Source organism: Protomyctophum bolini, assembly GCF_963924005.1.
Source record: "Protomyctophum bolini genome assembly, chromosome: 9".
Lineage (NCBI taxonomy): Eukaryota > Metazoa > Chordata > Actinopteri > Myctophiformes > Myctophidae > Protomyctophum > Protomyctophum bolini.
In genome coordinates, this window is record NC_137870.1 from 35,415,106 (window position 1) to 35,427,726 (window position 12,621).

Sequence of the window (12,621 nt, forward strand, 5' to 3'; positions counted from 1 at the left end):
TCAACCCTGTGAGTATTCAATGTGTATTATTATGTTCTCTGGGTGAAACTGTCACAGTATGTGGCTCTGTGGTTCAATACTGTGGCTGTGTGTGGGCGTCGGCTTTCCTCCCATTCCAGTCACCTCTTCGCACTCAATTGACACAACTGCTGGCCATCAACTCATCAGCAGAAAAGTCAGGGGATTTTTTTCTAAAGTGTACACAAATACATATTTTGTGACGATTAAGTTGAAAACTAGTAAATCACTGTCTGGATGTCATCTTGCATTGGATTGAAAATCAGTAGCACCTGTGTTTGGACGGACGCGCAGAGATATGGGACTCAAATGGGTGAGCTTCATTTTTATTGACTTTTATTGATGTGGGCCTCGATACGTCATCACGCAGCACGTTCTCGTTTTAAGGAAGTAATTAGGCTAATCTTAATTGTTATGGACTTTTGATATAAAAACACACAAATTATAATTTTACCATTATTTGGCATCCATTGTTGGGTATGCGGATATGATGATTTGATTTAAACTCATGATCTGATGGTCTAAACGTGTGAAATTTCACTACACTTTATCTAACCTTTAAGCACTTTTCACCACTGCTGCTTGTTTGTCAGATCATTATGTGAAAAAATATATATATATTCCGCTTTGTTTTTCGGATCAAGCTGATTGAAACCTTTTGTCCAGCACAATCCCACACCATGTATTCCTTTTCTCTTCTCTGACAATAAAAGGTTTGTCCTGATATCAGTGCCAGAATGACACATCACATCATTGATAAGATAAGCCAGTATTGATCCTCACAGGCAAATTCAGGGAAAGTCAACTATCTGCAGGGCTGCCTAAACGTCAACCCACTTGATATAAAAGAGCGAGAGCTTGTACAGATCACAGAAACTGATCAAATCATCTTGCAATACAAATTGCAAGATGAATCCTTTTATCTCATTGCACTGTTGTCTTGTGGACTAACTTTGGTGCGACCCAAATCCGACTCCGGAGAGTCTGCTGAAGAAGACCAAACAGCGTTAACCAAACAACAAATACTGGACAGGAACGCGGGGTGGAAGCTGTCGATCGACGAAGTGCTGGACACATTTTTCAAACTGCTTGAAAGAACACAAGCTCTGGAAAAACTGGTGGAGAAGTTAACTATACGAGGTGAGGTGTTGTTTGAAACAAGATGTTCTCTGTTGCTGTCAGGCTCCATATCCCCGTAAATCAATGCCCTACTTTTTGAGTGCACGGTGCAACCACTCCAAGGAACAGCAATGTCCGTGTTCACCCGCCTATGTGTTGGTTCACCCAGCCACCCACCCATGCATCTATGTGACTGTGAGCACAGTAGGGGTGCTGTTGTGCCAGAAACAGAGAGTGAGATAGTGCTGTACTGTTGCCTGCTAATGAGAGAGAGAGGGGGGGGGAGGGGGGAGTTGCACCACTCAGTTCACACGGTGTGATTTTTATTTATTGAGTCAGAAACACGTATAAATTCCTGAGAAAAACCTTTTGTTTTCACATGTTTTATGTCACCGTTGACAGACTTTGACCCATATTTGTTTTGTGTATAACGCCCTACTTGGTCAAACTACAGCGTCTCGCACAAAAACATAAAGATTTGCTGATCCGTGACAGCGTTCAGAGCTTGTCGATTTGCTACTTTTGCAATTTTTTCTATTTTAATCCTGAAAAGTAACAGTTTTGGACATATGAAGTTTAGGGATGGAGCTCGTACATTTTTACTTTAAAACCGTAATTTGGAAAGTAATTTGGTTTTAGACACTTAATAGAACGACATGTTTGTGCCAGCATGGACGATTAGATTTATTTCTTGATCGCCTCTTGTCTTGATTGAAATTTTAAATTGGTCAAAGCAACCTGACATGAATGTTTTCTTTCTCAACAGTTGCATTTAGTGTAACCGACCCTACGCCTATCGTAGCCAACTACGATCGAACTACAGGTAATTTCATTGTCAATTTAATGTGTTTTTCCTTCATCATGAAGTCATTTAATGTGTTATTCCCAGCCATGAAAACAAAGCTGAAGAGAACGACGACAACTTGCAAGGTTTCCCAAGGTGTTCATGCCATGATCCCCCAAAATAATCATATTTGAACTGAGGACCCCTCATTAGGGGTGTAACGATTTTAACAGTGGTTGACGATACGATACATGGACGGTATTGATTAAGTCTGACAATACGTTACGATGATTCATTCAATGATTTAAAATCGATGGAGTAACTATTTAGCTAAAACATCTGTTTGAAACATGTGGATAGAGCAGGTTTTGACATGACATGAACACAGAGAATACACACATTTATCGATAGACCAAGTGTAGCGATATGGAATTGAAAAGTAATTGCACCCCTCTTTTAATTTCTTAAAATTGCTAAATACATGTATAATAACCGTGTGTGTTCACAGATCAAAGATGTGTTTGAGGGGTGAGTCACTTACCACCGTGGCTCAGTAACTCAGTTCTCTGTTGTAGCTTTAACACACTCAGCGCCGGGTTTTCTTTCAAAATAGAAGCTCGGGGTGCCGGGAAGATATGGTCGCTTTTACTCTGTAAACATGCCCACACACACACACACTTACAGTACATTCATTATGTAAGCTTTTACTCTGTAAGTCTCCCCCCCCCCCCCCCCCGCCCAAGTTCAAGTGAGCTTGCAGATCTGCTATATTTCTGCTATTTCGGTGAAGAGATCTGGTGTTACAATATAATAGAGATTCCCAGATATAGAAATGCCATTAAATGGGGGACCGTAGCCTAATTCGGTCAATTCAGGTGCATGTGTGTGTGTGTGTGTGTGTGTGTGTGTGTGTGTGTGTGTGTGTGAAAGAGTGACTCCAGAGAGCTCCACTGTTATTTCACTAGTCGTCATACAACACACCATATATGGCATGAGAGGTCCGTGTGGATCCATTTGACTTGCAACATAACGGTTGCTTTGACCTGGCAGCGTCTGATCTTACCTAGACAGTTTTGCACATAACAGGAGAGGGAGAGGTGTGTGTGTGTGTGTGTGCATCTGTGTGTGCGCGTGCGCGTCTGTGTGTGTGCATGTGTGGGTGTGTGATAAGCAAACCTTGCAAATCAACTGCAAAGAGATCGAGGGCCTGGGGGGGGGGGGGGGGGGGGGTTCAAACATGCATTCTGACAATTCATTATGTATATCTTTTCACACTATAGGAAGACAGATAGAGGAGGCATGTTTCCTAAAAATAAACAGAGATGTGTTTACGAGCCCAGAGCGGGAGATAATGCCGTACCCAAACACTACACATCATCACATGATGGAAATGTGCACGCACACACACACACACACAGTCTCTGAAAAGTCCTACCAGACACGCCAACAGCATCGCGATGGCACATACCCACGTACTCAAATGTTTTACTTGAGTACAAAAGCAGTACCAAAAGTAAAAGTAGGCTACTCATTATGCAAATTAATTTCAAATGTATAAAGATATTTTTGAAAATAGCAGATCTACAAGCTCACAATGGAATATTCCAGTAAAGAAAGAGTTATACCTGAAAAGTTGACTTAAGTACAGTACAATAGGATGTGCTACTTGCCTGCACATGCTGCACACACAGGAGCTAATCTAACCGATAAGACAACATGAACTCTGTTGGCACAGGGCTGCAGCCCCACACCGATAGCAACTGAACGGCGCATGGCTTCCATCTGACCTTCTGCGTTGGCTCGCCGCCCAAACGCCCGCACTGTGGGAAAAGTGACTTTCTATTATGGGAAGCGGAGGGACGAATGGAGACATCCAACCAGAGCGAGGCGTCACTCCAGCACCACACAACCAAAAGGGCCAAAAATAGGTTATTTTAAGTGGCTTTGAAATGGTTGGGATACAGGTAGCCTGTTTGGTTATGATCTTAACACACTTGTTGGTGATATAACTACAAATTAAGGCTGTACACTAGCCCTGTTTTTAGGACTCGAACTTCGGCAGGAATATTGGAGCGAACATCCGGACCATTTGTTTCGAATTAATTAATTTCTCCGAATGCTTTTAACCAGGCTGCGCACGCACACACACACACACACACACACACACACACACACACACACACACACACACACACACACAGCGTCAAGTGGCTCTGACATGTGCTCCACGAAAACAGCTGATATACGAGCTCATCATTCCATAAAAATTTGCCATGAGTTGAATGAGTTCTCAAGCAGCGCCCAAAACATGGTAATTATGTGTACGACTAACCAAAAATGCTTCCCAAGCTTGCTGGCAGGCAGCTAAGACGAGAGTGTAGCTTGCTCGTTAGCTGTCTCTCGTTCATTAATTTGTTCCAGGACACATTTCAGGACACACATATTTGTGTAGAGTATGTATTGGCCTTAGCGCATGAAAAGACGAGATGGAGAGCGGAGGGGGGAGGGGAGAGAGAGAGAGAGAGAGAGAGAGAGAGAGAGAAAAAGGAGACAGAAGACACAGCAGGATGTGTTTTTGAATTACAACCACATCTCAACAACACAAGGGAGAGTTTGTCACAGGCAGCAGACTGCAACAGATGTGGGCCAATCTGTTCGCTCGAGCGAAGGCTAATATCTTGATTAGAATATGGAAATTAATGAAGCCGTCCTCAAGAGACATACCATAACTCCTTGCGCGGAATCATTTATGCAAGATGACAGTTTATTGTGTCATAGGACTACCTGCTGCCAAGACATTATTTCTGTCTTGGTTCACAGGCAAGATCATTCAACACCACACTCACTGCTCAATTAGTCAATTACTCAGTCATGTTACAGGCGAAAACGATATGAACAAAAAAAACCTAAGAAAATCCTAAAATTTTCTAAAAAAAAAACGTAATGTTCACTTCATTTCTCAAATAGCAAAAATAACAGATCTAGACACTCAAAAAGATAAGTATGGTTTAGTTGGTTAAAGACACCATCCGCCACGCCGTTCACGCTGTACAAGTTGAACACAGATTGCACGCATCATCGTTCTCCATTAACCTGAACCGCAGAGAAGGTGCAACTAAACCGAACCAAAGAGGCCCAGAGCGAGCAGCTACTGTACGTTCACATCCAGGCCCAGAGCGAGCAGCTACTGTACGTTCACATCCAGGCCCAGAGCGAGCAGCTACTGTATACGTTCACATCCAGGCCCAGAGCGAGCAGCTACTGTATACGTTCAAATCCAGGCCCAGAGCGAGCAGCTACTGTATACGTTCACATCCAGGCCCAGAGCGAGCAGCTACTGTATACGTTCACATCCAGGCCCAGAGCGAGCAGCTACTGTATACGTTCACATCCAGGCCCAGAGCGAGCAGCTACTGTACGTTCACATCCAGGCCCAGAGCGAGCAGCTACTGTACGTTCACATCCAGGCCCAGAGCGAGCAGCTACTGTATACGTTCACATCCAGGCCCAGAGCGAGCAGCTACTGTATACGTTCACATCCAGGCCCAGAGCGAGCAGCTACTGTATACGTTCACATCCAGGCCCAGAGCGAGCAGCTATTGTATACGTTCACATCCAGGCCCAGAGCGAGCAGCTACTGTATACGTTCACATCCAGGCCTAGAGCGAGCAGCTATACGTTCACATCCAGGCCTAGAGCGAGCAGCTACTGTACGTTCACATCCAGGCCCAGAGCGAGCAGCTACTGTATACGTTCACATCCAGGCCCAGAGCGAGCAGCTACTGTACGTTCACATCCAGGTTTGCATCGGCGGTACGGGTAGGCCCCGCCGTGTTTTCTATCGCCGCGGCACCATCCACTTCCCGTTCCTCTTTAACGTCGGAGTGCAGTGCATCGCGGTTCTCTGCGGGCGGCGGCGGTGGCTGACCGCCGGCTAAAGAAGCCTCGGGACCAGATCTCTGGGCGGCGGCTTCGTCGCTCTGAGCCTGGGGTTCGGACGCGTCGTCCACCTCGAGTGTATCGACTCCACCTCCCTCGGACGCCGGGCCGCCCGGGTCCATGCCGTTGATGTTCTCCTGTTGTTGTTGCTGCGCGGCGCTGCCATGGATGGGTGCTTGGTCTGCGGTGCCCTCCTCCTCCCCCTGGCGCTCCCTGATGCCATGGATCGGTGCTTGGTCTGCGGTGCCCTCCTCCTCCCCCTGGCGCTCCCTGATGCGGCCCAGGGTGAGCTGCAGCTGGTCCAGGCGCTGCAGCACGTAGCGCCTCCTGAGCTCCAGCACCACGGTGCCGCTGCGGCTCAGGGAGGGCAGCGGCTCCGGGCTGGAGGAAGAAGGCTGCAGCGGTAGGTGGACAAAAAGTTTATAGTGTACTATGAGCTTGTAGATCTGCTATTTTTCAATAGCTAAAGCATAACATAATGCTAACACCAAAAGGGGTTCCCGCCCAAAATGGTTAAAAGTATAGCAATGCTGCAATTTAGAAAGATATACTATCTTTGTTACGTTAAAGTAGTAAATACAATAAAATATTCCCCAGGCAGGCGTGGTGTAACATCAAAATAAATAGCTAATCAGATAGCCCGATTACCCCCTTTTGGGGGGATGTCAAGTGGTTATAGCTCAAACAAAGCAAAAACAATGTGCATTCAGTGCATGCTTTGTAACACAGCACATGCAATATGGAAATATTCATAACCACATTGCTTGTGTGCATGCAAAAAAGTATGTAAATACTGTCGTGTACTGTAACAAAAGGAACACGGGAATATACATGCATCGCTCGCACGCACGCACGCACACACACCTCAAGGCTACTGTATAAGGTATGGCATCAGAATCATGAATGGTCATTTGTGTGAGTTATTATGCATAATAGTCCAGACGCCTCGCTTTAGGATATCGTTGCCATAGAGAGGGACAAATAAGGGACAATGTGATCTTTGTATACGTCTGTAGTTTATGAAATGCGAGTTATTAATGCAGCCATGTCCGGCAGCCGGCGAAAACTAGAGTTCTCAGCAGGCCCGAAAATTAATTGATCTGACCCCCCATGGCAAAGCGCCAGCGCTCGCCCAGCAGTCTGTTGTCACCCAGGCGGATGTGTGCACCTCGCCCTCAGGCGTCTTACTGGTAGTATAGTATGGACTAGTGGTCAGTGGAACACAGTACCTTAGCCTGCGAGGCGTCTTACAGGTAGTATAGTATGGACTAGTGGTCAGTGGAACACAGTACATTAGTCTTATTGGTAGTATAGTATGGACTAGTGGTCAGTGGAACACAGTACATTAGTCTTATTGGTAGTATAGTATGGACTAGTGGTCAGTGGAACACAGTACATTAGTCTTATTGGTAGTATAGTATGGACTAGTGGTCAGTGGAACACAGTACATTAGTCTTATTGGTAGTATAGTATGGACTAGTGGTCAGTGGAACACAGTACATTAGTCTTATTGGTAGTATAGTATGGACTAGTGGTCAGTGGAACACAGTACCTTAGTCTTATTGGTAGTATAGTATGGACTAGTGGTCAGTGGAACACAGTACATTAGTCTTACTGGTAGTATAGTATGGACTAGTGGTCAGTGGAACACAGTACATTAGTCTTACTGGTAGTATAGTATGGACTAGTGGTCAGTGGAACACAGTACATTAGTCTTATTGGTAGTATAGTATGGACTAGTGGTCAGTGGAACACAGTACATTAGTCTTACTGCTAGTATAGTATGGACTAGTGGTCAGTGGAACACAGTACATTAGTCTTACTGGTAGTATAGTATGGACTAGTGGTCAGTGGAACACAGTACATTAGTCTTACTGGTAGTATAGTATGGACTAGTGGTCAGTGGAACACAGTACATTAGTCTTATTGGTAGTATAGTATGGACTAGTGGTCAGTGGAACACAGTACATTAGTCTTACTGGTAGTATAGTATGGACTAGTGGTCAGTGGAACACAGTACATTAGTCTTATTGGTAGTATAGTATGGACTAGTGGTCAGTGGAACACAGTACATTAGTCTTACTGCTAGTATAGTATGGACTAGTGGTCAGTGGAACACAGTACATTAGTCTTATTGGTAGTATAGTATGGACTAGTGGTCAGTGGAACACAGTACATTAGTCTTACTGGTAGTATAGTATGGACTAGTGGTCAGTGGAACACAGTACATTAGTCTTACTGCTAGTATAGTATGGACTAGTGGTCAGTGGAACACAGTACATTAGTCTTATTGGTAGTATAGTATGGACTAGTGGTCAGTGGAACACAGTACATTAGTCTTATTGGTAGTATAGTATGGACTAGTGGTCAGTGGAACACAGTACATTAGTCTTACTGCTAGTATAGTATGGACTAGTGGTCAGTGGAACACAGTACATTAGTCTTATTGGTAGTATAGTATGGACTAGTGGTCAGTGGAACACAGTACATTAGTCTTACTGCTAGTATAGTATGGACTAGTGGTCAGTGGAACACAGTACATTAGTCTTACTGGTATAGTATGGACTAGTGGTCAGTGGAACACAGTACATTAGTCTTATTGGTAGTATAGTATGGACTAGTGGTCAGTGGAACACAGTACATTAGTCTTACTGCTAGTATAGTATGGACTAGTGGTCAGTGGAACACAGTACATTAGTCTTACTGGTATAGTATGGACTAGTGGTCAGTGGAACACAGTACCTTAGCCTGCGAGGCAGCACTGTGCTCTCTCTCTCGTTGCCATGTGTTGATCTGGACTCTCTTCTCCAGCTGGACACTCAGGTCTAAGAAGGACTCGTTGAGACCATCTATCTCCTGCTCGACACAGGACATCTGCACAAAAAAACACAAATGGGCTATACCGGTTAGCAGCGGTTACACTTCATATCGTCTCTGTCTGCCTGGCCAATCCTGCAAACTTTGGAAGGCAATCTTAGCCAATGGGGATGGAATATGGGGTATATGTGTACATAGGCCTACCGATTTGCGTGATGTATGGATAAAATGTGTAATAAGTAATATGCAGACCTTTGTGGAAAAAGTGGCTGTACACGTACGGAAGAACAGACACACAACATACTCTCCCCATGCCTTCGGCTGGTGGAGACAAAAAACGCGCCCATGGTGCCGACCCGGTTCCGGCAAACTGCCCCGCGTCCGAAACTATCGAGAAATGACAGTTACCGTGTGGAGGTCCCCAGGGGGTCCCCGGAACATCCAGAGCCCCAGGAACGCACGCACCCAGGGGGCCGGCCCCATGGTTATGCGAGCTGCCCCGGGGTCCCCCACACGTGTGTTAGGCTGTGTGTTAGGCTGCGCAACAGTGACACTTGGTGGTGAAAAACAACGTTATTTTCGTACTCGGACACAGCCAGCTGGCCAGGAGGCCAGCCAGCCAGGGACCTAGACAGCTATCACCACTCCTATAGACAGCTATCTAAAACTCCTAAAACAAACATCTAAAGTTAAAATAAGAATATAAGAGGTTTCTGCCCGACAACAGCGATATACTGTAGCTAGTCTCTGTTGAGTGTAAAAATAAGTAACTAATTATTCATTGTTAACTGATACTGACCTGGACGGGTGTGCCTTTGGGTGACAGACCTGCAAAAACAATGCATTGGAAATAAAATAAAAACAAATATTAGTCATATCATTTGTGAATTGAACTTATATTAAAATGTTGGTTGGTTTTGGCACCATGGTTCTCAACATGGGGTCAGAGCCAAGGGGGAGGGGGTAAAGAAGAAGAACTTTATATTTCAGAATCAACTTTAGTTTTACAGTACAAAAAGTACAAAAGTGTGTGTAATTTGTTTTTGTGCATAGTTCCCATCGTGTCAAAGTTGATACAAAGTCGATTCTGCAGGTATTATTCCCTCTGATTCCAGTTGTCCCTGTTAAGCACCGACAAGCCCTTTATCTACCTTCAACTAGTTGAAGCGTGTTGGACTTTGTACCTACACCCTATACAAGATTTGTGTTATTCCACATGTTTCACATGTTCCCAAGATGTTTTAGAAAATTGCAGACCTAGAAGCTCATACTGTAGGTTTAACACATTTAGCTGGGGACCCCCTTGAAGCCACCTGGGACCCGTGGGGTTCGCCAGACCCCACTTTGAGAAACCATTGCTGTGAATAAACAATAATGATAACAATACCCTTTCTGCTCGGCCACTGTTTGAGGTCCCCGATGAGCTGTTCCAAATTAAAACACTTGTACTGCTGAAGTCTAGAATGGAAAAGCAGGGCAGAAGTACAATTTACACCACAGGCTATGATTGACAAGTTTGCTCTAAATATTTAAATATGTTTTTTCCCCCCTCACAAACCTGCCAGCCAGCAGACGCTCCGTGAACAACTCCTCTGTGGGAACTCTGACATTGAGGAAGTCCTCCACTAGTGGTGAGTGAGATGCCTCTGCAGCGTCACATTTTGTCTGCCAAAAGATGGCGTGAATAATGCATACTGTACATCAGCATGTCAAAAGCCCTGTACACACATCAGCATGTCAAAGGCCCCGTTACGTGTCGAGACCTTGCATTGATGCCTGGTGTGCAACCTAACCTGACCTCGCCAGACTGCGGCTGTATTGAGTTCACCAGTTCCCTCCTCCTGCCTGCATCTGGGATCTCTCAAGCAGAAACGATGAACCCGGAAGCAGCGGGTCAAACATTTGATATCTCCGTAATAATATATATATAATTTTGAGTTGTAGTCTTGTTAGGTTGTGTTTACATTTGCGCTGTGGCAGCGTCATAAGTCTCGCGTTGATCCCGCGTCTAGCGGCCTCATACAGCCGCATATCGCTACGGCCAGAATTGGACCGGAGTACATCATCTCTGCCTGAGAGTTCTCCCTGCTGGCAGAACGCAAATGTTGTCCAGCAGGTGGAGTGGTTTCACCAGGCTAGGTGCAACCTATACTGTACGTTGTTCTACCTTTGCTGCCGGCATGCTCTCATCGGCTCATAACTATTTAAAAAAGAATTAATCTGAATTTGAAGGTTTTCAGAAACCTTATAGGTCAGGCCCTAGAAGGCGTTCCCAGATTCAGCATCAGGCATCAATGGGTTAATCCATTAAACTAAAGGGATATTTCACTTTTACATTTTTTGGGGGCGTCATTTTATCGTCACCCGAACACCTGAACACCCCAGACAGTTTTTAAGACGCTCAATTCAGTATTTAGATACAGTATCTGATATTCATGCAGTTTGAAGTTACAATGGGTTTGTTTAGGAAGGGAGTTTGTCTGAAAAAAATAATATATATATATTAATACTGAATGGAGCATATTAAAAACTGTCTGGGTGCGTTCACAAAAGCCTGAGTAGACGATAAAATGACCCCAAAGTGAAATATCCCCGCTGGCCGATTCTACAAAATGTCAGTTTTCTGAAAAACGTATGTTGCTACAATATATCAGTGGTGCTCAAACTTTTTCATATATCCTATTATATTATTTCATGTATGTAGCTGCCGACCTCAAAATACCCCCAGGAGCAAATATTTGAAGTTAAATGTTCACTTTAAGAAATACGGTACTATATATATTATTCAAAGATTAGTCATTTGCATTGAGCTTGTATATGCTATATTTTAATAGCGAAGGCAAAACAATTATGGTAATAATAATGAAGGACACAGATGCTTTCCCGGTTCTAATCGGTTAAATCGGTTAAATGACCCAAAATGACTTTTCTACCAATTTCTACCAATAAGAGCAAAACTATGATACGTTATGTTATGTATAACACAGAGTTGTCCTAGAGGTTATGAATGACGTCTTGCTGCTGTAATTATTGCATTTATCTTTTATTCGTGTTTGAATATGCGTGAAGCATAGCCTCTAAGCCTTCTTGTGCAAATTTCTAGACACATAAGAGGCTTCCTTTAAACTGCTCCTCCACAGTACATAAATACCTTGGTGCTGTCCCATGTGAAAGAGGAATTGAACAGATGGAGGCTTACAGCTGAAATGCCTTGATGGAGAGCTTGCATAAAGCTCTGTAGCCTGGATCCTGGTCAAGAAAAAGGAAAAACCTTTATATTTTCTTTAGAAGATTACACGCTTCATGCTTTCAGAGGCAATTATCCACCCATCCTATCATGTTACATACTTGACTGTCACATTACAAAAGGCACAGGATAGGCTTACATTCCTTTTCATGTCTTTTCTTTGAAAGAAAGAGCCGACCGATTTGGACACAAAATTGGTGTCCAAATGTAAAAAAAAGATGGGGAAGTAGACCGGTCTTCCGGGTGCTTCAAAACGCCACTGAGCAATTTAAATCTAAATTAATAGCAGTGGGGGGGGGGGGGGGGGTAACGTTCAATTGATCACCTGATGCTACGTAGGCCATGGACTGGAGGATGGTGGAGATGAACTCGCCCACGTGCTGGAGCTTGGCCTCAGACAGGTAGAGGATCTGATTTCCGCTGTCAAAATAAAAGTCTCCGAGGCAGTGCGCCAGCAGGCCCTGGCCGGAGGTGCAGTGGGACCCGGGAAGGGACCTGGCCAGCAGCAGAAGAACGGGCGGGAACAGAGGACACTTCTCCAGAAGACACATCACCTGCATGGCGGCATACAGTAGGATGATTCAGCGATATTACACGAGAGGGTGTGCTTTACTGTAATTAATTGCTGCAGGAACGAGCCGATATGAGAGTTCCATAGGCAGCGCAGAAGTGCCATTAATAACAGTAAAGCACAGCC